Source organism: Camellia sinensis, chromosome 9 (assembly GCF_055761805.1).
Source record: "Camellia sinensis isolate YWXY chromosome 9, ASM5576180v1, whole genome shotgun sequence".
NCBI classification, from domain to species: Eukaryota; Viridiplantae; Streptophyta; class Magnoliopsida; order Ericales; family Theaceae; genus Camellia; species Camellia sinensis.
The window spans coordinates 143,090,899-143,113,097 of NC_138969.1; positions in this window are offsets into that span (position 1 = coordinate 143,090,899).

Here is a 22,199-nt window from a genome sequence, read left to right on the forward strand (position 1 = left end):
GCGTAGTTAATTAATTTGTATTATTTATTTGGTCCCTCCGGGCGAGGTCAAATCTGTAATAAGTGTGTGTGAGTGGTGTGTATGTCTTCCAATCCCCACTTCTTCCTCCTCTTTTATTTACCTACTTTGATGGTAGATTAGGGCACGTTTAAATTAGCATACCTCATGCAATGCATGCGTGCATTCATACATTTGCTTTGCATGCACCGGGCTCGGTACATCATGCTAACTGCATTGGTATTTCAATTCCAAATTGAATACGTGCATCAATTGGTTGCATCTCACATGCCATGTTTAGGTTAGCCGAGCCTACTCTAATTGCACCTTGCATGTGTTGCATTAGTCAACTCGGCATGAACTAGGATCATGCATGTTTGCTAACTAGTTTATTGTTTTGGCACGGAGTACATTGTAAGTATTTATGCTTTAGCATACCGCATGCGTGTGAGTGTTGCCATGACAGTATGTTTGCCATGCGGCTAGATGCTTATATGTTATAAACTGTTCGAATGCCTGTGGGTGAAGGTTGGATTGTTTGAGTTGGAAAAACTCGTTGAAATCCGTATTTTAGCCTACTTGCGAGTAGCAAATTCCAAAACATTTCTCCAAAACAAGCGGATATGCAATGCTTATTTCCAAATTAGGCAATCTAGTCTATACTTGTTTGCTGCGCGCATAACATAGTAACGCTAGGCTAATAATTGGTTTAAGAACACATAACGTTTTCAAAATCGGATATCATGGTTAGTAGAGGCCGGTCTTCGGACCGGGCGAAAGGGGGTGCTCATAGCTGACCTTCCCCGATCGTACCCAAGCTCCCGAGCCGAGACAACTCCGGTGATGACGGACATGTGGCCTTCGGCACCGAGTCAGGGTTTCCTAAATTCCCCCATAAAAAATATTTAGGTGGCGACTCTGTATCTGGAAAAGCAGTCCATGTTTGGCACTTCTTTCCTAAAATATATTTTCTCAAAACGATTTGCCAGATTTGGACTCTTTGGTTCAAGATTAAGAACCGTGACACAAATCGAGTCTGAACTGTAGTAGCGGGGTCCCTCGCGGACGCGTCAACAGTTTCTGGCGACTCTGCTAGGGAATTTAGAGAGCTTGACTCGAACTGATGATATCCTGTTTTGATTTCATTTATGTGTCTCTTTGCATTGCATGTGCATTGGTGCGCTTAGGAACACAGTGTTTGCCATCTGCCATTCCTGAACGGTTTGCCGGAGGCTTGTCTTGTCAAGGCATGACCATAAGGCTGACCGGTTATGGGCTCTGACAGTATGGGAACACAAACCCCGATTTTACCGGGGCACCCTTTTCGACCATTTGACCTAGTGCATATTTGGATCCATAGTGAGCATTCCAAGTTAGGACAGGTTGCTTACCCGATGTTAGGTTGTTTGAAAACTGCTGCGTGCATAGTGAAACCCTAGCTCCTGACAAAATAGGACAGGGAAACCCTACCCCAACATAGGGGTGTTTTGGCTCTCTTTACCTGCTATATGCTTTTAGAGTGTTGCTCTACAGGAAAGTACATGTCAGTGTGCAAGTTTGAGTATCGGGCCTGAGGGCACCAGTATCAGTGTTGTTGAGAAATCAGTTATCTGCGGGTATCAAGTTCAGTTTTTGGGACAGTGATTTCTGGGAACAGTGATCAGCAATAGAGTATAGTTGTTCAGCTACACCCGTGTTTGATCTGTTTGGGCTGAAATGCTGTTTGTTGTCTCTTTCAGTTCGGACAACTGGTACCAAATAGCTAGTGCTCCCCTTTGCCGAGGCAGGACTTATGATGACGCAGAATTCAGAAGAGATCGTGGTTATGACAGCTACATTGGAGCAGGGGATCACTCTGCAAGGTGAGACCAATACTAATATACCACATCCACCCAGGTCGCCCGTTGCGCACCCGGTTTGGGCCCCCCAACTATACCAGGCTCGCAAGCCTACTACATTCGAACTAATGGGGATGATAGGTGATCTCCAGAGGTCGGTGGCAGATCTCGCCTACGGGATGTCAGCTTCACCTCCAGCCGCACCGTATGCCGGGAGTTTTGTACCCCAGGAACCCCCGTTGTTAGGACGAATTGTGATCGAACTTAGCCAACCGGAGATGGCCTCCAGCTATGGTAATGACATATCAGCATCAACTCAAACCCTCGATCAGGCTGAGGCCAAAGGAAAAGACAAAATGAAGGCAGATGCCGATCCCATGGAACAACTGCTGTGGGCAGTCGAGGCTTTGAAAGCCGAGGGGATGAACAAGCAACAGATATCTGCAGTTGTGGCAAAAACTGTGGAGGATGCTTTCCCCACTCCACCTGAGGGTAGTTCAAGCCAGTCAGAAAATCGGGATAGGCCCCGTCATGCCAGAACAGTTCCTCCTGTTCCCGCCCCTGCACCTGGGAAAGATCAAAAAGCTAAGGTGGCGCCTGCCGACCCTTTCTCTTGTGCAGCTAGCAAGAGCGCTCAGACTCCAAAGTACCTGCCCCGGGGGCGCAGGACCTTTCATGCTCTCTACATGCCTCTGTCCAAGGCACTTCAGATCCTTGCTGAGAGAGGACACCTTAAACCCTTGGAGCCTTGGCCTCTCCCGAAGAATCTCCCCGCTACGCATGATACTGCTCAATACTGCACGTACCACCAACAGACAGGCCATGCAACTGACAATTGTTTCCGCCTCCGTCATGAGGTGCAAGATTTGATTGACAACGAGGTTATCCTCCTGCCCACCTCAGCTAAGTCCGTTACCACCCAGTTATTGGATTTTGAGGACACAGATACTGCAAGTATGTAATCAGAAGGTGAACCACCTGCCGGCGGCATCTGGTATATTTTGAATGTGGCGTCTGGCACGCATTTTTGAGCATCTGTGAATACTAGCTTTGTAAATCCTGGCTTGGGTATCGAGTCGGTCTTTTGTTTTGAGTCTGTCTCTTTGTCTTGAGTCAGTCTTTTTACTTAAGGGTCTGTCTTGTTGTATCGAGTCAGTCCCCTTTGTACAGAATACCAGGTGATTTCGGGGTTGTTGCCTCGAACACCGTTTTGTCTTGTAACTACCCGTTTTTGTTTTGAGTCTGTTTCTGCCGAGGGGCCAGTTATACCAACAAATCTGAATGAAACAGCTGTTGCTATCTCACTTTCATGCTTGCTTTCAGTTTAAGTGCCAGAGAATTTGATCGAGCTGACAGTACATCTCGCCTGCTCTCCTGTGCGCCAAGTTCATTGCACTAATCTAAGTTTTTCAAAGCCTCTCGCGAGCACTGCGGTGATAAAAACAAAGAGGAAGGAATTCCTCGGGTTTTGCAAAATTTTGATCATTTTGAGAAAAAGAGAGGCATGCTAAGCCCTTAATGAACGAAATCATGCTTGTCAGTGTAAGTACTAGGAAGGACCCTAGCTTGATCCAGATTGGTTCCACACTATCTTCGGCGCGAGCGATTTGTCGCTTTCTTGAAAACTTTCAAAAACAAATGTTTTGCGCGGCCTTGTGAAGACCTGTGTGGAATCGCTCTTGAGATTGTGCAGCCTAGGATCACTCTCAGCCTCAAGATTCAACCCGTCCGTTTCGAACCTCGAACCCATTCAGAAAGTTCAAACGGTCAAAGGGGGTGCTCATAGCTGACCTTCCCCGATCGTACCCAAGCTCCCGAGCCGAGACAACTCCGGTGATGACGGACATGTGGCCTTCGGCACCGAGTCAGGGTTTCTTAAATTCCCCCATAAAAAATATTTAGGTGGCGACTCTGTATCTGGCAAAGCAGTCCATGTTTGGCACTTCTTTCCTAAAATCTGTTTTCTCAAAATGATTTGCCAGATTTGGACTCTTTGGTTCAAGATTAAGAACCGTGACATAAATCGAGTCCGAACTGTAGTAGCGGGGTCCCTCGCGGACGCGTCTACACCAGGCACTACCACTTTTTGTTCACAGAGCAGAGTAGAGGCTGAGGTGCAAAACAGTGCAAAGGCATTCTCGGGGGAGAAATTCATGTGCATGCATAAGCCATTTCCTTGCTCCTCAGGACCCGTTAGATTTGTTTTTTGTTAATAATAGTATGCTGTTTGTGAACTTGTAAATTAATTACTTAGTTCAATTCTCATTTGTAATAATTAGCTAGTGCAGTTAATTTATTTCATTTGGTTTGTAATAGTTCGATAATTAGCTTAATTAGCTAGGACATTTATTCGGACCCTCCTGCGCAAGGGAAAATATGTAATAATGTGTGTGTATGTTTTCCAACCCCCATTTCTTTCTCCCTTTTATTTACTTGTTTATGATGGATATTATATTACATCATGTTTCATTTAGCATTTTCCATGTTTGCATACACTCGTCTCACATTCATTTAGGGTTCAGCTCATCATACTAACTAATGTCAAATTCAAATTCTTACTCGAATATGTGATTTATCATGTCTTGGAGTGGTTCATATACCATGCTAGTAGCCGAGCCTATTCAATTGCATCTTCGTATATGTTGCATTAGTCATTTGCATCATTAGGAGCATGCATCTCTTCTAATTATTTTTATCTTCTTTGGCTTGCCTTGGAGTACTAGGTAAGCATTTATCGCTTTAGCATATCGCATGCATGTGATTGTTGCCATATCTAGCATAAATACCATGAGGCTGAGTGCTTAAATGATATAACTCTTGAATGCCTATGGATGAAGGCTAATTGCTTGAATTGGAATAATTTGATGAATGTGCATATGAGATCACTTTTTCAAGTGGTACATATTAAAAACCATTTTTCAAACAAACAAGAAATCAAAGTGTTCTAATTTTGGCAAATTACTCTATACTTGTGTGCGTCACAGAGTAATGCTAGCCTAATAATCGGAACAAGAGCATATAATGTAAATAAAGATAACATCATGATTAGTAGAGGCCGATCTTTAATTTGGCGAATGGGGTGCTCAATTCATAACCTTTCTCTTTTGTACTCAAGTTTCCAATCCGAGACACTTTGGTGATGACGGATAAGTGGCCTTTGGCATGAGTCTCGGGTTTCCTAAATTTCCCAAAAATATTTAGGTGGCGACTTTGTAGTCTAGCAATTCAGTCCATTTTTGGCATTTTTGATTCAAAATCGATTTTCCAAAAGATTGGACTCTTTTGTGTTTATCTATTTCACATTGCACTTGTGAGATCAAATTCAAAACCATGGGAGTCCAAACTGTAGGGCTATCGTATCCGAAAGGAGCATAAAAAGCAAGCTACACCCGAACAGCCAAATATTTCAATTACTAAAATAGGGTTCAAAAGCATCATATTCCTACAGGTTATTCCTCCTAACCTTTGACAACGCTCACAAGATTTGCAAAAATTATGACTATCCTTAAAAAGGTTTGGCCAATAAAATACACATTGCAAAATTTTTGCAGCAATTTTCTTTGAAGAAAAATGGCCTCCAGAAGCTTTAGAATGGCAAAAGGAGATGACACTATTTATTTCATTATTAGAGACACATCTTTTTATAATTTGGTATGCGCAATATTTAAACAAATATGGATCATCCCAAAAGAAATTTCTTACTTCAACCAAAAATTGTCTCCTGTCTTGTGCACTCCATTGACTCGGAATCATGCCTGTAACAAGATATTTAACAATATCGACATACCAAGGCAAAACAGAAATAGTAAACAATTGCTCATCAAAGAACGTATCCTTTATGGGCATTATTTCTATGGAGTCATCAAACACAAGTCGGGACAAATGATCCGTCACAACATTTTCTACTCCTTTTTGTCTTTGATTGTGATGTTAAATTCTTGGAGTAAAAGGATCCACCTTGGCATCCTTCTTGGAAAGAAGACACTTTAAAGCTGCATGGTCAGTGAATACAACAATAGGCTATCTAACTAAATAAACATGAAATTTGTCAAGAGCAAATACCACAACTAGCAACTATTTTTCAATAGTAGAATAATTCATTTGAGTATTATTCAAAGTTTTACTAGCATAGTAAATGACAAAAGGCTTTTTGTCCTTGTGTTGTGACACTTGGGTTTTTCGGACCGCTCGAGCAACACTTTTGTCGCTTGAGCGTAGATCTTGAGCTCCTAGTAGTTTGTCAGTTTACAGGTGGGACCACTCGAGCGGTGGAGTTGTCGCTTGAGCGTAAATTTCATGCTCTCAGTATTTTCACTGTAGCTCTACAAAACTTCTAGGACCTTTCATTTGCTCGAGTGATCCTTCCGAGTTTGTGCTGTTCGCTTGAGCGAAGGAAGTTGTGCTTGAGCGGTCAGTCGGGACAGCAAATTTTTTAAAGTCGATCCTTACACATTTTCTTTCCACTTTTCACTCTCTCTCTCTCTCTCTCTCTCTCTCTCTCTATCTCTCTCTGTAAGTCTATTTTTCCAAAAACCCTAGTCCATAAACCCTAGATTTCTCTAACTTCAACCCATGATTTCCTCAAAATCATCCAAAGAAAGTTGAAAGAACATCACTATCAATTATTTCGCTAGATCATCGAAGTTTCAAGTGTGATTCACAACCTTAGCTTCCAAATTTGAGATAGAGGTGTCTTTAACTAGCTATATCTTCAATTTGAACTGCTTGTGTGGTAATTTCATTAGCTATTCATGATATACATACATACCTTTATGTATATATATATAGATGATGTTGTTAGTAAATGATATGAAAAGATGTGGATAATACTTTGTGATTGTGGTTGAGATTATGTTTATTATGAATGATAATTGTAATTAATGGTGTAATTTAACCTTCAAATTTTTGTAAAAGAAAAACCCCTAATTTTCTACAAACCCTAGTTTTGAACTTGTTCTATAAAAAGGGGTTCTTGCTTAATTAATCATCACAACATGAAATTGAGTGTATTTACATGATTTTGTAATAGAAGTGTTAAACCGAAACTCTTCTTCACATAAACTTTGATAATGGTGATGGTTGTGCATGAGATATCCTTTATTATTGAAGTATGAGGTGGAGTTTTATTATCGTTTAAAATCATCTTAGGGAAAATTAAAGATTTTCCAAATGCATGCATCATGTGCATTTCAAATTCTCTTTTGACATTATGTAGGAGTGAAAGTTAAAGGATTGAAAGGGGGTAAATAGTCTATGAGTCTGGGTAGGGAGTCAGGTTGAGTTTGAGTTGTGTATTGTAATTGGTACCTGCACGGGGAGTCAAGATGCCCATATTGCTGGACAAATGTGGGAAAATGTTTTTGGGTGTTCACAAGCTTGCGGTTTCTAAAGTCGGAAAATGTGGAAAAACATGGTTTTGAATGTCCACGTCCACGTCCCCGCCCCCGCCATTTATGGAGCCGGCAAATGTGGAAGGGAAAATGTTTTTGGGTGCCCATCGCCCCGCCGTTTCTGGAGCTGACAAATGTGGGACTATTTTTAGTATATTAAACTATAGCTATATACAAATTTTTGAATTTCGGCTCACTTTGGATGTCATAATATTTTTACCACATGTGGATATACGAAAAGATGGGACAACTTCATGTATTGCATTCTTGTCACTTATATACATAGACACTTACTAGCATTTTCATTTCTATAATTCAAGTGTTGCATTGCATGACCATATGTTTTTCAATTGACTATATTACCTGTTAAATTCATCACCTACTGAGCTTATGCTCACCCGAAAACTAACAATTTCAGGAAATGAAGATGACATACCCACTAAATGATGACATTCATAAGAAAGGACTCTTTTAGAGCTTGATGACATATCTATTGCAGTTTCGTTGGGTTTGGCTATGATGATGGTAATTAAATATTGATTTTGTGTGTTAATGTAGTAAAAGGAATATTTTGGAGAGAAGTCGAATTGGACTTGGTATTTTTTTTTTTTTTTGTATATGTTTCTTGTCTATTGAACTGTTTTGCTTGTCGGGGGATGTAATGAAACAATATTGTAACTTTTGGGAAATAGTTCAATTGAAAAGAATGCTATGATCTTGTTACTATATTTTATTTATTTATTTATTTATTTTTATGCATTGTGTGTCGGTAATGCTTGGGAGAACAGGATCTAGCATGGTTATTTCCAAGGCATTACATGTGTTGTCCCCAAAACAACTCCAACTGCATAATCACTAGCATCACATAATTTCAAAAGGTAAAGACCAAATAAGTAGTTGCATGATAGGAGCAGAATTAAGCACAATTTTCAATTTTTCAAAAGCCTCTTGACATTTATTAGTCCATTCAAAAGGTGCATCTTTTAATAGCATATTACATAATGGTCTAGATCTAGTACTAAAATCCTTAATGAATCTCCTATAAAAACATGAATGTCCTAAGAATGATCTAACATCTTTAACAGTCTTGTGAATAGATAGATTTGCAATTAACTCAATTTTAGACTTATCTACCTCAATTTCTTTAGAAGAAACAATGTGTCCAAGTATTATCCCAAAAGTAACCATGAATTGGCAGTTCTCCCAATTTAACACAAGCTTCTTTTCTTCACACCTGGACAAACTTTATGGAAATTTGTTAAAGAATCATAAAAAAAACCCCCCAAATATAGAAAAATCATCCATAAAAGCTCCTAAAAATCGCTCCACCATATCACTAAAAATACTAAGCATACATCTTTGAAAAGTGGTTGGAGCGTTACATAATCCAAATGGCTTTCTTTGAAAGGCAAAGGTACCAAAAGGACATGTAAAAGTGGTCATTTATTCGTCCTCTAATGAAATTTCAATTTGGTAATATCCCAAGTTGTAACACCCTGGAAATAAATTGGATTAATCAAATATGTTCACTTGGGTTTACCAATAAAGAAGAAAGAGGTTTAATCCTTAGTAATATTAATAGAATTCAATGATTATCTCTTTCCCATTGAACTATTCCAGTGATTACATCAGTGTTTCTTTGCATCTATCAACAAATTAATAATAGATCAAAAGACAAAAGATAATGTAAATGAAGAGCCCAAAAAGGGGGCAAACATCTTTTCAAAGAGTGTCCTTTGATACACAAAAATGGAAGTAAACATCAAAACAGAGCTTCTGTGCCCCCGCCCAAAATTCTTCCCCAAGCTAATCATTTAGGTGGCGCATCAACATCGTTTCCTGAAAGATAGTTAGTTTAGGGGTGAGCTAGTGCCCAGTAGGAAATACATTTAACAAGTTATACAAATAATTGAGATGCATATGATCATGCCATGCACTTGTTAAGATGAAATTCATACTTTCTCATTTAAAATCCAAAAAAAATATTCCATGCATGATTTTCATTTAAGTCTCATTTACAACCATGGGTAGTAAATTCACTAAGACGTCCCAAGTAAAAGCTGTGAAACCATACAAACATATATAGATTTTATATACAGAAAATATTCCCATATTTGTAGACTCTCAAAATAGAGGTGCGGTTGGCACCCAAAACCTTTTCCTCTCCATTTTCGCTGACTCACGAAATGGTGGGTTTGTGGACACCCAAAATCAAGTTTTTCACATTTGTCAACACTATAAATGGCAAGCTCGTGCACACCCAAAATCAAGTTTTCTACATTTGTCAACTCTATTAACAGCAGGCTCATGGACACCCAAAATCCAGTTTTCCACATTTACTGACTCTATAAACGATAGGCTCGTGTACACCCAAAAACCTTTCCCACATTCGTCCGCGCGATATGCGCAGTCGGGGAAATTGGGCACCTTGACTCCCCGCACAGGTACCAGATGCAATACACAACTCAATTCCCGAAACCCAACTCAAGTACCTAGACTTATACGGTATTTACCCCCTTTAACATTTTCCAAATATCCACAAGGTGCTTAAAATCACATAAAAAAATTATGATGCACATGATGCATGAGTGTTCAAATAAATTTTTCCTAAGGTTGATTCAATTCGTAACAACATTAGTAATAATATTCATCACATAACCAATTCTCCAATTTCCTTATCACAAGGATTTCTTTCCACAAGTTATCAAAAGTCCACATCTCTGTGCCAAAATACTCTCAATTCATCCAATTTCATCTTTCAAGAGTCAAATTGAACAAAATCTCCTTTATCAATTCAATTGAAAAACTAGGATTTAATAGAATTTGGGACTTTCCTCCCATTAGTATATAAAAATCAATATTCATCCCCAACATAAGGAATTAACAAGAAACTTTTACAATCTTTCTTAAAATTTTTAGATACAAGCTCTCATATGCTAAACAACCCACTTATTTAACAAAAATATTTCATACCATATTATACCTAAGAAATGACCACACACACACACACACACACACATATCTCAAATCAAGAATATAATGAGTTAAAAGTAACCCTACCTCAAGATTGAAGGCAAAAGGTGAATTCTCAACTTCATGCTCCAAGAAATGAGAAAACAGTCGGTAGTAGTTGTTGTCTAGGTTTGTTCTTCAACCCTCATGAAGATCTAAGGTGGATCTTCGTATAAATTAAGGGAAATCAAGTGTTTAGGGCTAGGGTTTTGGAGGAAGGGTGCTAGACAGAGAGAGAAGAGTTGGAAAAAGTGAAAAAAAGGAGTCTTCGATCGACTTTTAAGTGAGCTGTCTCGACCAGACCGCTCGAGTGAACTTTCCGTCGCTCGAGCGAAGTGCAAAAATACAAAGAGAGCACTCGAGTGAATTTTCCACCGCTCCAACAGTAAACACATGGTCCTAGAAGTTTTGAAGATATACAGTAAAAATACCAAGAGCTTTGATTTTGCGCTTAAGCGACCATTTCATCGCTCGAGCGATCTCCCTTGCAAACAGTCAAGATACGAGGAGCTGCTCATCTTTGCTCGAGTGACCAAATGACCGCTTGAGCAGTCACCCCAAACAAGTTGTTACAACCTACTCTTCTTAAAGAATTTCATCCCTAAAATTTTATAATTCCTGCCAAAGCAACTCTAACAATTTCCAAGGAAGATGAATACCACAATAACAATAACTCTAATCACCACAACATTACCAATTGAAAACCAAATTCAAATCAAAATTCCCATCAAGATACAAAAGTCCAAGTTTTTAAGGAATTCAACATTTTAACATTACTTCATTCCATAATTCAAGATATACAAAATGATGGTCACAATCATCAAACAAGATTACACCTTATTGAATAAGTCTGGATGCTTTTCTTAGACCTCGTCTTCTCGTTCCCAAGTAGCGTCTTCTACTCAATGATCATGCCACAATACCTTCAATAAAAGGGTAGTCTTACCTTTCAAAACTTGTTCTCGAGAGTCTAGGATCTTCACAGGTCTCACCTCGAATAAAACGTTGTCATCTACCTCCAAAGTCCTCCAATCCAAGATGTGGAAATGATTGGGTTCATATTCATGGAGTATAGAAATGTGAAACACGTCGTGTATCCTGGATAGTTGTGATGGTAAGGCAAGACGATAGACTACTTCTCCTACCCGTTCGATGATATCAAAGGGATTGATGAATCTAGGTGACAACTTCCCACTTCGCTCAAATCTCGTCAAACCTTTCTGATGAATCTAGGTGATATCTTCAAAAACACATGATCACCCACGTCAAAAGATAGAGGTCTTCTTCTTAGGTCGCCATAACTTTTATGTCGGCTTTGGGGTGTAATTAACCTCTTCCGAATGAGAGTTATTTTCGTAGTGATCTCACTAACCAATTCTGGCCCAAGCATAGGTGAATCCCCTACCTCAGGCCAACACACCGGTGATCTACACGAGTGCCCATACAAGGTTTCAAAAGGTGCCATCCCAATGCTAGCTTGAACACTATTATTGTAAGTGAACTCCACTAAGAGTAAGTGTCACTTCCAAGAACCTTTGAAGTCTAATACGCAAGCTCTCAACATATCTTCCAAGATTTGGATAGTGTGTCGGACTGTCCATCGCTTTGAGGGTGGTAGGTGGTGCTAAAGGTTAACTAAGTGCCCGTGACAGTTTGTAAACTTTGCCACAACTGTGTGGTAAAGCGAGAGTCTCTATCTGAGATAATGGTCACTGGAACCCTATGAAGCTGGAAAATTTCCCCAACATAAAGTTTAGCTAAGTAATCAATCGAATCACCCATACATATAGCAAGGAAATGAGCCGACTTAGTTAGTTGGTCCACAACAACCCAAACAACGTCATTACCCCTCTGTGTTCTAGGAAGACTTGAAACAAAATCCATAGTGATGTGCTCCCATTTCCATTCAGTTGTAGGCAAGGGTTGTAACAACCTGGCTGGCTTTTGGTGCTCCACTTTGACTTGTTGGCAAGTTAAGCATTTGGACACAAACAAAGCTACATCTCACTTCATACCTCTCCACCAAAATTGAAGGCTAAGGTCACGATATATTTTTATGCCTCCTGGATGTACCGCAAGATGAGAGTGATGAAATTTCGGAGTACTTCGTCTCTGTAAGATTCTAGTACAAAAAGGTTGTCTACAATCTAGATACTCGAGTCAGAATGGACTCAATCCTTTTTCCTCCTTTCCTCACGAGATTTTCTCTCTAATTGCCTTTACTTTTGAACCGTCCTGTTGTGCTTCTATAACCCGTGAGACAAGAGTGGGTTGTGCAAGAACAGAAAACAAAGTGGCTTGTTCGAGAGACTCGCCAAGATGCAAGTCAAACTCACCTATATCACCCAACATCTCCCACTCTCTCAAGGCAAGATTAGCAATGGTGCTCACAAACATCCTATTCAAGGCATCAGTTACCACATTGGCCTTCCCTAGATGGTAATGCAATTCAAAATCATAATCTTTTACGAACTCCATCTATCTCCTCTGACATAAGTTCAAATCTTTTTTGTGAGAGCAGGCACTTGAGACTTTTATGATCCGAGAACACTTGAAATTTCTCCCCATAGAGATGGTGCTTCCAAAGTTTTAGAGCAAAAATCCCAATGGCCAATTCAAGATTGTGTGTTGGGTAATTCTTTTCATGAGTCTTTAACTGACGTGAACCATATGCCACCACCTTGCCCTCTTATATCAGGACACATCCCAAACCTTCCCTAGAAGCATCACAATATATGGTGTAACCCAACCCCCTCTTCGAAGTGATTAAAATCGGTGTATAAGTCAATCTAGCTTTTAATTCTACGAAGGACTTTTCACAAGACTCGCTCCAAACAAATTTTACTCCTTTTCTGGTTAACCTAGTCAATGGTGATACTAGGGTCGAAAGTCTTTCACAAACTGCCTATAATACCCAGCAAGACCCAAAGAGCTACGAATCTCAAAGGCGTTCTTAGGTCGTTCCCAATTCTGTACTGCCTCGATTTTTTAAGAATCTATAGTAACCCCTTCCCCGAAGACAACATGACCCAAAAACTTCACTTCAAAAAGCCAAAACTCACATTTCTCATGCTTAGCATACAACCAGTGTTCCCTAAGCAGTTGTAAGACAATGCAGAGATGCTCTTCATGCTCCTCATCGGAAAGTGAATATATAAGAATATCCTCCACAAACACCACTACGAATTTACCGAGATAATATCGAAAGACTCAATTCATTAAATCCATGAAAGTGGGAGGGGAATTGGTCAAACCAAACAACATCTAGAGGAATTCATAATGACTATATCGAGTATTAAAGGTTGTCTTTAGAATATCTTTCCTTCCACATGCAACTGAGGATAACCCGATCTTAGATCTATCTTTGGAAAACTTCGGAAACCCTTAAGTTGATCGAAAAGATCATCCATCCTAGGCAACAAATACTTATTTTTAATTATGACTCTATTCAACTTGCGGTAGTCGATGCATAACCACAATGAACCATCCTTCTTCGTGGCAAAAAGAGCCGGTGCTCCCCATGGTGAGGTATTAGGGCATATGAAACCCTTGTCTAATAACTCTTGCAATTGCTTCTTCAAAACAAGCAACTCCGCTAGTGGAAATCTATAAGTTGACATGGAGATGGGTGTTGTGCCATGTACGAAATCTATAGAAAACTCAACCTTGTGGTGAGGTTTCAATTTAGTGAGATCTTCAGGAAAAATGTCTGAATATTCACAAACCATTATAGAAAATATCTCCCGAATGACACCACTTCCATCATCCATAATGGTGACAAGAAGAAAACTAAGTTTGCCTCTACCTCGTGGGTTATACAATGGCGACAGCCCACCATCGGCCTTATCCCCCAGAACATAAAAACAATCCCCACCTACTATACACACGGTAACTCTTCTACGGTAGCAATCTATGGTGGCACGATAGGAAGACAACTAGTTCATATCAAGGATGACTTCAAAACTCGACATATCTAATAATACAAGATTGAAAGGAAGTTGGCAATCAACGACTTCAATCACACACCCTCGACACCCCTAATTCAAGACATGACCCCCAATTAGTGACTCTACCATAAGTGAAGACTCCAGTCATTCGATCATTAAGCCCAACATGGATGCAAATGCATATGCTATTAATGAATGCGATGCTTCGGCATCTATTAATACATTAGCCCAAGTGTTGCCTGCCTCCTTTCGGATACGATTAGCCCTACAGTTTAGTCCCCCGTGGTTTTGAATCTGATTTCACAAGTGCAATGTGAAATAGATAAACACAAATGAGTCCAAATCCGACAATTCTTTTGGAAAATCAATTTTGAATCAAAATGCCAAAAATGAACTTCTTTGCTAGATTTCAGAGTCGCCACCTAAATATTTTTGAGAAATTTAGGAAACCCGAGACTCGTGCCAAAGGCCATTAGTCTGTCATCACCAAAGTGTCTCGGCTCGGGAACTTAGGTATGAGAGGGTAAGGTCATGAATTGAGCGCCCCACTCACCCAATCAAAGATCGGCCTCTACTAATCATGATGTAATTCTTATTTACGTTATATGCTCTTGTTCCAATTATTATGCTATCTTTACTATGTGATGCACACAAGTATAGACTAATTTGCAAAAAAAATTGGAACACTTTGATTTTATGTTTGTTTTGAAAAACTATTTTGAATATGTACAACTTGAAAAGTGACCTCATATGTATATAAATCAAATCATCCCAATTTGAGCAATTAGCCTTTATCCACCTGCATTCAAGTAGGTATATCACTTACGCACTTAGCCTCATGGAATATGCTTCATATGGAAACAATCACACGAAATGAAACATAGTAAAGCAATAAGTGCTCACCTATTACTCCAAGGCAAGCCAAACAAAGCAAAATAATTAAAAAACATGCATGCTTCTAAATAATGCAATATGACTAGTGTGACACATACAATCATGCAAATAACAAGTTCGGCTACTAGCATGGCATTTGATTCAATCCAAGACATGGAATAAAACGTGTATTCAAACAAAGATTTTGATCTTGACATTGGTTAGAATGATGAGCTAAACTCTTATGTATGCAAGATGAATGGATACAAGCCATGGAAAGATGCTAAGAAAACATGATGCTCTACGCTACCATCATAAGCAAGTAAATAAAAGGGAGAAAGAAATGGGGTTGGAAGACATACACACATTATTACATGTTTTGCCCTTATGCAAGAGGGTCAAACGAGTGTCCAAGTGTCTGAATTAAAACTAGCTATTACAAAACTGAATGATTAATGAATAGCTAGCTAACTATAAAACTAGCTATTACAAAACCAAATGATTAATGAATAACTAGCTAACTACTTAATTTGCAACAATGATATTTATAACAATTTTTACAATAATTACAATTTATAACAATCCACAATTCAGCAAGATTGCATGCACGCTAATGAAGAAAGTTTTCAGAAACTGCTCTGTCTGCCTAGACAGTTCTGTTCAACCCTCAGCCATTGCCCTCTGTTTCTGCCAAAAATGCATTGCTCACCAAACATTGGGACCCCACTGGCTCCCAATGAGGCTCGGTTGGGTCCAAACAAGGCCAGTTGTGCCCAAATTTCATGCAAAGCCTGTTTTCGTGCTCTGAGGTAAAAATAGTGCAGACAGAGCAGCTTAAGCTCTGTTTGTCCTTCTTGCTCCTCTCTGTCATGGGGAAGCTCAAGAGAAGAACAAGTTTGGTTCCATAATCATCTATAAGCACAAGATGATGGCTTGATGACTTGGAACACATTTGGGAAAAAAATCAACGAATGCAATGAAAGGTGACCACCCCTCCCTCTTATCATGAATTTAGCTCAAAGAGGGAGGTAGACACGCCTCAAGTCTTGAAGCGATGGACTTGGCATAACGTCCGGCCAAATCCAACCAATTATAAACATTTTTTTATGTTGGTTTCATTGATTTTAAGCCAATTTTATTAATCCTTTCCATTACTTAATCAATTTGTCCAAAGCGATGGTTAAATCCACTAAATGAGAAGACATGTCAAAAGTGAAGTGATCCATAGCATGAAAGAGAGACTATACCTTGGCAATGAATCTCCTTAGAGATTAAGCCATTGAGCATTGGTGTTTTTCACACGCCTTGAATAACAATCAATCAGTTGAAATAACTCTCAAACAAGAGAAAATAAGAAATGAGGGAGGGTGCAAAATGCTTATGCAAAGTTGCTTATTAAAATGGAACTCTTTACATAACTAAGTAATAAGAAAGAGCTATCAACTCAAATGACTCGGTGTCTAAGGCCTAAACATCTGAAGGCATGAGGACGTACAACAAAACAAGCAAGGTATTCAAATCATAAACTAATTAAATGAATTAAAACAACTTAAACATCCCCTAAAAAATAAAAATAAAAATAAAATAAAATAAAATAAAAGAGTAGCTACAAGTGTATTAAAGAGAACAAAAAGATAGGTAAAAGCAAGAAGACACTAGACTAGTAAACAAGAACAAGGAGAGGTGGCTAACCACTCCACTTTTGAGATTTTAAACCATATTTTTTAGCCTTTTCTAAACTTTGAAAAACAATTAAAAGTCAAATAAAAGAGTGTAAAAACAAGGGTATGAGCTATGAAGTTAGGTGCAAGTAAGGGTGTTAATCCTTACTACCTGTGGTAGCTATTCAAACCCAAGTTTCACCACTTGAAATGGATCCAAAACAACATAAGAACACAAGAAATAGATAGAGATAGATTGAAATGAAAGCAAAAACAAAGGTGACAAGCTTATACATCTGTAGACGCACCCTGAGGGCTTTATGTTATGCTACAGTTCGGACTCAAATATCACGGTTCTTAATCTAATCTCACAATGTGCAATGTGAGATTGATATATCACCAAAGAGTCCAAATCTGGCAAACCGTTTTGGAAAACTGATTTTTGTAAAGAAGTGCCAAACATGGACTACTTAGCCCGATACAAAGTCGCCACCTAAATATTTTATTTTGGGGAATTTAGGAAACCCTGATTCGTGCCTAAGGCCACGTGTCCGTCATAACCAAAGTTGCCTCGTCTCGGGAACTTGGGTATGAGAGGGAAAGGTCATGCAATGAGCACCCCCGCTCGCCCGATCGAAGATCGGCCTTTACTAACATGATATCTTGTTTTTGAAAACACATGCGTTCTTATTCCAGTTATTAGCCTAAAATTACTATGTGATGCGCACAACACACAAGTATAGACCAGATCGCCTAAATTAGAACAAAACATTTCATGTTCATTTATTTGAAAATGGTTTGATGGTGCTACTCGCAAGTAGGGTAAGACGTGGATTTGCCACCCTCGGGTGGACTTAGAAAAACATGATTTTTGCCACCTCGCAAAGTGAGCTTAAAACTCGCATTCAATGAATTGTTCCAATTCAAGTAATCTAACCATCACCCACTAGCATTCAGGCAGTTATATCATATAAGCAGTTGGCGTCATGGCAAGCATGCGGTCATGTTAACACTTACACTCATGCAAGATGCTAAAGCATAAAAGTTTACCTAGTACTCCGAGCCAAAACAATAGCTAGTTAGTAATCAATGCATGATCCTAGCTATGTTAAGATGCCTAATGCAACACATGCAAAATGCAACTAGAAATAGGCTTGGCTATCTAAGAATGGCATGTGAAATGTGACAACTAGATACACGTATTCAAGTTGGAATTGAAATACTATGCGGTTAGTATGATGAGCCGAGCCTGGTGCATGCAATACAGATGAATGATGCAAACATGCGAGCATAAGGATGCTAATTGAAACATGACCTAGAACTAACCATTGAAAGCCGGTAAGTAAAAGGGAGAAAGACATGGGGTTGGAAGACATTCACACACTCACGCACACTTATTGCACAATTTGCCCTCTCGACGGAGGGTCTGAATAAATAATACAAACTGAATAATTAATTAACTACCCTAGCTAATTAAATATTACATAACTCTTAACTAATTTAAACAAATTAACTAAGCTATGAAACTAAAGAGGCCATCGCAGCTCCGCCTCGGAATGATTGAATGATGCATGCTCGATCGCCACGCTCGGAAACCCGTTACCATGCCACATGTTGCCTCTGTTTGCACTGCTATGTACCTCTGAAAATTGTGCCAACTTCTGTGACACTTCTAAACCATCTTGTGTACACTGTGGGAGGTTATCAACCAAGAAATAGGGCCATTGGCCAAGGGAAACTGATCATCGACCGAAACTAAGGCTCTCAGCCAAGTGTTTGTTGCCGATCGGCACTGATTGTGCTCGATCGACCATTTCTTCCTGTGAAAAGCTCCTGTTGCTACAGCAGAGGACAAACAGAGCATGGTGTAGACACCCCATTTTTGACCGACCCTAAGACTCAGACGTCACCGATTGAGCGCTTGGTGATGTTGCATAATGTGCTCATTCAGAAGTTTCAGAGTCGCGGTCGTGAGCCCTGCCTCCGGACTTCCGAACCCTTTTTTGTACCTTGCCTCGGTTTGCGAACCAGGCTCGGTTTTCTTTGTTTCTTTTCCTGAGGGGAGGGAGAAGTCCCGTAGACCATCTCTCAATGGCCGTGGGCTATATTTGGCGGCCGTAGGCCATTTTGCCCATTTCGGAGTCCGGTTTCCGTTTTTTTCGGGACCGTTGGCCGTGTGCCTCGGTTCGGGACCGCCTAACCATCTCCGTTTGCTCTGATTTTTGGCATGCATCTTATGTAATCCCTTTTGAGGGACACTGGGGTCTAAGAAACCCACTTCGAGGTCGAATACCATTCTCGGTGTTTAACGGGCAGTTTCCGGGGCCCCGAACTGCGTGTTTTGGCCCCCGAACATTCATTTTGCAACGGTTTTCGTTCATTTTTGGCAGGTACCTCTGTTTTATCATTAGGAAGGTTACTGAAGGGTGGGAGGCCAGTAATTGTTGCAGCAACCAGTTATACATCCTCCGACGCCCTCCGGCGCCCGTTTTTCGCACTTCCGGGCTAATGTTGAACACCTTGGGGCCATCTTCTTGAACTTTCAACCACATATTTGTGATGTACACACATCGGAGGACCCTAAAAAATGGTGGCCGGCCATTAATTCAATTTGACCCTTTTGAACCCCTCATTCTGGGCTAATGTTGAACACCTTGGGGCCATTTTCTTCAAACCCAAACCACATATTTGTGATGTACACACATGGGAGGACCCTAAAAAATGGTGGCCGGCCACTAATGTTGCTTGACCCTTTTGAACCCCTCTTTCCGAGCTAATGTTGAACCCCTTGGACCCACATTCTTGAACTTTGAACCACATATTTGTGATGTACACACATGGGAGGACCCTAAAAAATGGTGGCCGGCCACTAAATCTGCTTGACCCTTTTGACCCCTAGCCGGCCGGCTAGGGGGTGTGGCCGGCCGGCCACCTGCAGCAAAAGTAACTGGCCGGCCGAGTTCCTTGCACTGTTCACTTTACAGCTGTATAGCTTTATCCCCCAGAAAATATCAATATCCGGGGGATATTTTGTGGGGGAAAGTTGCCCTCCTTTTCCCCCACCTTTACACCCCCTTTTTTGCCCTTATAACCAGCAAGCTATATCACATTCAAGGGTTGGAAAAATTGTTCTTCAAGCCTCAAGATCCATATCTCCCTCCATCCTTCTCATTTTCCTAAAAAACCTTAAGTCTTATACCTTGTGTTCTTCATCACCACCAAGCTCTACCATCACCACTTCATTTCCAGCAACAAGGAGAGCTTCTCAAAGGCTAAAGGAGCTGCAAATTGGTCCAAGAAGAAACAAAAGATTTAGTCTTCAAGGGTGAGCAACATTTCTCCTCTTTTGACCCTTTTTCTTGATCCATTTGTAAGCCCTATATGCTTTTTGTTTCAAGCTCCGGCCCTAACTGAAAGGGGCCCTGTTTTGAGCTCATTTTCACTTTTCATTAAGGGCTCAACCCTGTTTGAGCCCTCCATGATGCACTTGCTTCATTAATCCTCTTATATGTCATAATCTTGCATGCTATTTTTGGCCCATGAGTAATCTCTGTTTTTGAGCATGTTGTAAACTGATAATAGGCTTATTTTGAGCCCCTCTCCAACACTGAAGAAGGGCTCAACACCATTTGGGACTTCCATGTTATACTTACCATTATACTCCCCTTTTGGTCCCATTCTTGCATGCAATGGCAGCCTACCATGCTTTTGTTTTTGGCCATTTTACAGGCCTAGAGATGGCCTTATTTTGGCCTATACTTCATGTTTCATTAACATTTTTTTTCTGTTTGGTGATTGTTTTGTATACTTCATGTTATAGCACCTTTTGAGCCTCAATCTTGTGCCTTTTTTTAGCATGTTTGTATATTGACTTGAGGTTTTCCGTATACTGTAAACATTCATATTTTTGGTCCCTCTTCAATGTTGTAGAAGCAAATTCTTCAGTTTGGATTTTGCTTATATCACTTGCTTCATTACCCCTCTCTTGGCCCCTATTCTTGCATGCCATTTTTGCCCTACCTATGCTTTCTGGTTGGCCATGTTTATAACTGTGAAAGTGCCTTTTTTGGGACTTCCTAGCTTCTGTCTTTGCATTACATGTCCATATCATGCATGTTTGGCATAGCTATAGGCCATTTCGGGTGCCTAAATTCGCATTTCGGGACAATTCCATGCATTTAGTGTCATTTCGCCTCATTTCGGGACTGTTTTCTCCCATATTTTAGTGCTGAAATTCTATTAGAATGATTGCTTTCCATTTCATGTCATTTGCATCGCATTATATCATCGCCTCGGTTTGCGTGCCCGTGTGCACGCATTTCGAGGCGCCTCGTTTTCATCCATCGGCATCCTATATAAGTGTGGCTGAGGCTCACTCATGTTGGTGTAAGCCCATATCATGTTTTCATGTCATTGCATCGCATTCTGCCATTGCCTCGTTTTGCGTGCCCGTGTGCACGCATTTCGAGGCGCCTCATTTTCATCCATCGGCATCCTATATGAGTGTGGCTGAGGCTCACTCATGTTGGTATAAGCCCATATCATGTTTTCATGTCATTGCATCGCATTGTGCCATTGCCTCGGTTTGCGTGCCCGTGTGCACACATTTCGAGGCGCCTCATTTTCATCCATCGGCATCCTATATGAGTGTGGCTGAGGCTCACTCATGTTGGTATAAGCCCATATCATGTTTTCATGTCATTGCATCGCATTCTGCCATTGCCTCGGTTTGCATGCCCGTGTGCACGCATTTCGAGGCGCCTCATTTTCACCCATCGGCATCCTATATGAGTGTGGCTAAGGCTCACTCATGCTGGTATAAGCCCATATCATGTTTTCATGTCATTGCATCGCATTCTGCCATTGCCTCGGTTTGCGTGCCCGTGTGCACGCATTTCGAGGCGCCTCATTTTCATCCATCGGCATCCTATATGAGTGTGGCTGAGGCTTACTCGTGTTGGTATAAGCCCATATCATGTTTTCATGTCATTGCATCGCATTCTGCCATTGCCTCGGTTTGCGTGCCCGTGTGCACGCATTTCGAGGCACTTCGTTTTCATCCATCGGCATCCTGTGTGAGTGTGGCTGAGGCTCACTCATGTTGGTATAAGCCCATATCATGTTTCCATGTCATTTGCATCGTGTATGTCATCGCCTCGGTTTGCGTGCCCGTGTGCACGCATTTCGAGGCGCCTCATTTTCATCCATCGGCATCCTATGTGAGTGTGGCTGAGGCTCTCTCATGTTGGTGTAAGCCCATCTCATATTTCCATGTCATTTACATTGCATTCTGTCATTTTCTCGGTTTGCATGCCCGTGTGCACGCATTTCGAGGCATCTCATTTGCATTGCGTATGTTATTTTCTCGGTTTGCGTGCCCGTGTGCACGCATTTTGAGGCATCTCATTTTCATAGCATTGTGCATACTAGGCTGCATCTTAGTTGCATGTCATGCATATTACATCGTGTTCGGGATAAGAG